Below are 5927 nucleotides of genomic sequence, written 5' to 3'. Positions count from 1 at the left end.
TCCTTCCGCCGCCACCTCTCCCCTCACCTCAGCCACCACCTCCGCTCCTCTCCCCTCTCCTCCCAGGCTGCAGATCCACTAAAGCTCCTCCTCTCCCCACCCCGCACCATGGCCGGCCTCCACCCCTGCGTCGACGACGAGGAGCCCGAGTCACCACGCCTCCCCGCCCTCAAGTGGATCCATCCACATCGCCCCATCCGCATCCGGCTAGCTCGATCCGCATCACCCCATCTCCATTCGGCTACCTCGATCTGCGTCGCCCCATCCGCATCCGGCTACCTTGATCCTTCGTCGCGGACCGCTCCTCCACCGACCCGCGCAAAGTTCCTCGAGAAGTTCGCTCACTGCATTGCGTTTCTCAGAGAGAGGGAAGGGGTGAAGAGTAGGCTAATGGCAGCGGCGTTGGTGGTGGGAGCGCTCTGGCGGGGAAGATCCGGAGCAGGCGGTGCGACCGAGAGGACGCTGCGTAGGATCGTGAGTCCCCTTACCCCTTTCCCTCCTGCTTCTTCCCTCCCGACGTGTGCGTTCGATCCGATCTGATTCCGAGGTAGAGCCTCGTCGCCGTCCGAGAGCCGGCGACCAGGGCGATGACGGATGCACATGTGGTGGTGGTAGCCAGCCGGACCAGCCCGGTGACCGTGGCGAGGGGACGGGAGGGCACGGGGCGAACCAACTCTGTCTCTCTGTCTGTCCTAGTGTGCTCGCTCTCTTCTCTTGGACAGCTTCAGTTTCAGCTCCATGCCTGCGTGCTATCCATCTACTCCACTCTAGAGTAGCGTGAGAATGCTAAGTTAAAGAAGAAGAATTTGCATCTCGATCTTTTAAAGATTTTCACACGCGAATGGAATCGGCAGAGTTTAGTGGCGGTGGAATTTATTCCATGCCTTTCCTTGGATTGGATTTAGACTATTATTGCCTCACCTCACCTATGCTAGGTTCAGGGTCCTATGAATTCATTTCGTCTGTATCCACCCTGTACATACCTGCTATGTTTTGTTTCTGGTTAGTTAGGATGATTCGTCCGCTTGTATCCATTTTCCTGAACTAATTCCGTGTATTAGTACGTTTTAGGTTAATTTTATACTATCTAGGACCATGTGTTTTTTGGTTAATTTTACTGTGTTGGATTTGGAAGCGCAGGAGACCTCCGTGGACGACATCGACGATGAAGAGGAGGACAAGGAGGACGACCAGGACATACATGACCCCACCCTCGAGCCCAACGGGCTAGACGAGGACACAGTCGAGTCTGACCTCGAGCTCGACGAGGAGGGCATCGTCCAGTCCGACCATGACGGCGTGCCACAGAAGGTCCTGTGCTCTGCTCTGCCTGCCTCGTTAACTGCCTCGCCACCGCAATAGATGTTCTTTTTTATTTTGTAATATACCATCAATGATTTGTTGTAGCTTAATTTATGCGAACTAGTATTATTCGTTCGCATAGTTGGCCAGCTCCAGACTAGTTAGTGCTCTTATTCTTGGCCCCATGGTTAAAGTGCTACCTTATAGCCCATGATTCTGCTGCTTTCTTCTATAATTTGTCACCCTTCATTGCCCTATGCTCTCTCTGCTCTTAGCACATCACTTGATTGGAGTGAACTTAATTGTGACAACTTTGCTTGGTAGATGGAAGACTCTTTCGTTGAGGTGACCGAGGATCTGGCTGGATTTCTGCGTCTTTGATCTGATGTGTTTGTGCGTGCGTGTGTTGAACAATGACCACGGATCTGGTGAAGGGCGCCAAGGAGAAGCAGCTGTCAAGGGCCCCATCAGGATGCTGCTCAACATCACCACTAGGAAGTTCCCCATTGGAGAAGGTAGCCACCTCCCTCTCTTTGCCCTTCCACGCGATCCCATTTGCTTAGTAGCTTTGCATAGTATCTGGTCCTTACATGCTCACAGTAGCTCTGGGTCACTATGTTTTTGTCGATAGCTGACTGTTTAGGGAATTTCCGTGACGATGATGATGTTGTGCTGGGCAGAGGATGTGAAACATTTAGACCGCTGCGGCCTTTCCGGTCTTTGATGATCTAAAATTGAGCTTTTTAAAACTAATGCCTAGCATGCTATCAACGTTTTTTTGTTCCTCATCTAGAGATGCAGCTCTCTGTGTTGGTTTGATATAATGTAGAGGAGTTGCATGTGAATCGTTTGTCAGCTGAGCATATGATGTTACAAGGAGATGCTACTGAGATTTACGTCGTTGAAGTATCTTAAACCGAGCTTTTTTAAAACTAATGCTTGGTTGATCTAGTTCTAGTATATTAGTTGGCTATGAGAGTCTACTGTTGTTGGTGCTGTGTTGTCATTTCTTTTTACGTCATTGAAGAATAAAAAAGATAAGCATTTCTCCAGCCAATGTCTGAAGTAGCTGCTGATGTGTAGTCATCGGCTGGACCTATGCATTTCATCAGAAGTCAGATATAGCTTGGACTATACTTCTGAATAGAATTGAAAATTTTCTCTTTCGTTTATTTGTCTTCAATTCTTTGGATCAAACGACTCTCTTGAACACATGTTCGTTAGTGTGGTGATGGTTAAACAACTACAGCAGATCGACGTTTTTTTGCATTTTTTCATTTCTCAACCTTGGATAGTTTGCCAAAAATAAACCCTTAGATTCGTTACCATTCCTTTGATAATAATTTGTTGAGGTTCCTAAGTATTTTTTAGCAGTAATTAACATGGCTCTTTCATGTTGCAACCCAATAGGAGCACCCCTATTTGTCTGCGTAATACACATATCTGCTCTGCTGCTCTTAGTTTAGCTAGCCAACGCAAGGATGATGCCAACCATCGATGTTAGATTTATTATCCATGTTGAAGTGTAGAGCAACAACAGGTTAACACGTTTTATTTGCCCTATGCATTCTGTTGTTTTATATGCCCTTTCTAGTATTGTACAAACTGATGCAAGCTGATGCATTCCAGGCATAAACAAATTATTCTATAAGATCTCTAAACTGATGCAAACTTAGCAGTAGCAGTAGTATACTTCAGGAAGTTCTGTTCATTATACTAATGCCTCAGCAACAGTATACTAGTGTTGCTATAGTTATCCATACTTCATTATTTTGTTATCCATACTCCTAGCTGCTTGTGTATCTATTTATTATTCTGTTCATTATTCTTTTCCTAATTGTTTATGCTAGAAGATATTTCTTTCATTGGCAGCCATGATAACATAATTTCCTCTCTTCTATAGGAGCTCTAGGCTGAACAAGTTTGAAGAAGGGAACACTTCATCTTTGTAGCTAGTTTTATCTTCCTGGGTGTTTTATGTTCCTGGGTGTTTACTTCATAGATGTTCCTGGGTGTTCCTGGGTGTTTACTTCAGAGATGTTTCTGGATGTTCCTGGGTGTTTGCACTTCCTGGGTGTTCTAAATTCCTGGATGATGTGAACTAGCACATGATTGTAATATATATAATATACTCATATTGGTCGCCATTTATGAAAATTTGTGTGATTGAAATATTGGAAATGTTGATTATTTATTGTTTTTTGAGGATCAGATCATTAATTGCTGATACATCAAAATGAAACAAATACTATTTGGGCCCTAAAAAGGCACAAATCAAACAATTCAGGAAAATGAACAAAATCGCTTAAAAATCAATTGTGAAAAGCTGAAGGCCAAGAAAATAAAAAGGCCTAGGCCCAAAAATGAGAAGGCTTTATTGTTGGGCTTGGCCCATCTACCTAGCCAAAATTAATATGAGAAAAAACACAAATAGGCCGAATTGTTGGGCTAGGCCCATGTAGAAAATCGAATTGGACCGGGCTGAATCTTGTGCCACGTCAGATTGCCACGCTGGATGCCTACATGGCCTGGGGAGGTTGCTAGTGACCAAAACGCCACAGTAGACGTATTTTGGTCATAAACGTCTACGACCATTCCATAAGAAAGGTCGCTATAGTCAGTTTATGACGGCCAGCTTTTGACCTTATGTTTTTGGTCACAAAAAGGTCACAAGTGGACAAGTGGAAATTTGTGACCATTCAGTGACCAATATGGTGGTCACAAGTTGACATATTTCTTGTAGTGGCTTCGGCTTCTGGACCTGAGGCCTGTGCTCGATATGATAGTCAAATTGCGGACCAGCAGCAGGTGGAGGAAGCAGAATGGGCCATTTGATAGTGGCCAGCTGATCATGATCATATGCTTGCTCGATGGTGTGTGGCCATGGAGGCGGTACAGGAGCAATGGCAGTGGCAGTGGTATTGACTTCTGGCTGGAGATTTGCGTCAGGAGCAGCATTGGCTTCAGGTGCAATCACTTCTGGCACCACCTTAACTTCAGGAGCCATAGTAGCTTCAGCCATGACAACGTCATTGGCTTCAGTATGGGTGTTGGTGGTCGCCTCAATGTTATCAACCTCCACTTGAGTAGCTGGAGGGTCGGACACGTTCTCCTCGAGAACAACTTCAGGGTTGGTTGGGAGTGTAGCAACACGTTCTTCTTCATGTCTTGGCTCTTCTTGTTCATTGGCTGATGCAGCCGGAATATCTTCAGCCACTTTGGCTTCAGACTCGGGGATGTTCGCAGTAGGAGAGGCTTCAGGAAAGACTTGGCATGAAATGGATTGGCGCTCTTCTCCTTTTGGAACACTTGACAGAGTGACCTGTGGCCTTGGTCCTTTGGTAAGCCTGCGGAACGCTGGCGACGCTTGTGAAGATGGAGTTGGTTGGGCCACAAAGTGATTGTCTTCAAGCACCGGAGTGGTGACTTGAGGTGGGGGAGTACTTGGTGATTCTTCTTGATGGGGGGAGTCTTGTGGGTGATCAGCCCATGAGTCATCCTGAGCAATTGGCATCAATGGACGACCAATGTTGATGAGTCCGCTGTTCGTGAGAACAGGCAATGATACCACATTGTGTTCGATCTGAGGAAGGACTTCATCATCTTCAACATTGTCTTGATGACCAATGTCTTCAACTGCGGTGAGGTCAACAACTGGAATGTCTTCAGCTTCAGGAGCCTCTATGGAAGCAGGCTCATGAACTATCAACTGGCGCTCACTATGTTCAGACGCAGGACGAGCCACTGAGATAGGCTCGACAACAAGGGGCTCTATGGGAGCAACCCGATCTTTCTTCTTTGTCTTTCTCTTTTTCGTCGGTGGAGCATCATCAGTGGTGTTCTTGGTATTGCTCTTGCCAGCTTCGGCTTCAGTTGCCCTTGTTTTCTTGAACTCCGAAGCCACTGTGGGGACCTTAGGCTTTGAGCCTGTCATACTGGCAGGGAAGACAATGTGAGGTTCTTCCTGCCTTGATGCTTTAGGTGGGGCCACAATATGCTTCTTCTTCTTCTTGGCATCCATTCTGGGGTCGATGCCAGGTCGCCCCAGAGCCTTGCGCTTTTCAGTTTCATTGTAGCCTTGAACACATTTGGCAGCCAGGTGTTTCATGCGCTCTCAAGAACCTTTAGCTTCTTCACGTTTCTTGTGGAACGCCTCCTTGAGCTCATGCAGCATGACCTTGAAGTTTTGGATGCCTGCCAGGTTGAGCTTGGCCATGTGCTTCTTGAACTGAGCCTTTTCATAGTCAATCTTGTGTTTCAGCTCAACAATTCTCTGTGCAAGAGCCAGCTCAGGAGCAATGGCTCCATGGAAGGAGACGCTGAGGCCAATTGGGAGTTGAAGATCATCAAAACTGAGGTCTGGGCTATCGAACTACTCATCAATGAACTTGTACAGGATCTCCACATCAAAGAGGGGAAGATCATTGAAGATTTCCGCCTCTTGCTTGCTCTTGATAAGAAGCTCAAGGGCATCATCGCCAAGACCGTCGTCGCTAGACAGATCAATGGCTTCGTTCTCATTCCTCAGAACGGCAGCATGGGTCAATGCTTGACCAGTTGGTTGCATGGACTTCTTCATCCTGTCAGACTTGGAGATGTGAGAGAGATCTTTAGACTGCACACTG

The 5927-nt window shown here is 46.7% G+C and overlaps 1 non-coding gene across 1 annotated transcript; it reads left to right on the top strand.

Annotated features, from left to right (window-relative positions):
• Positions 1-2160: 2160 nt before the first annotated feature.
• Positions 2161-2244, top strand: LOC125555060. Its single transcript, XR_007304514.1, has one exon. It is a non-coding gene; the product is annotated as a small nucleolar RNA SNORD36 (small nucleolar RNA).
• Positions 2245-5927: the final 3683 nt, after the last annotated feature.

Source organism: Triticum urartu, chromosome 4 (genome assembly GCF_003073215.2).
Source record: "Triticum urartu cultivar G1812 chromosome 4, Tu2.1, whole genome shotgun sequence".
Lineage (NCBI taxonomy): Eukaryota > Viridiplantae > Streptophyta > Magnoliopsida > Poales > Poaceae > Triticum > Triticum urartu.
This window is presented reverse-complemented; position numbering and strand designations above follow the sequence as displayed.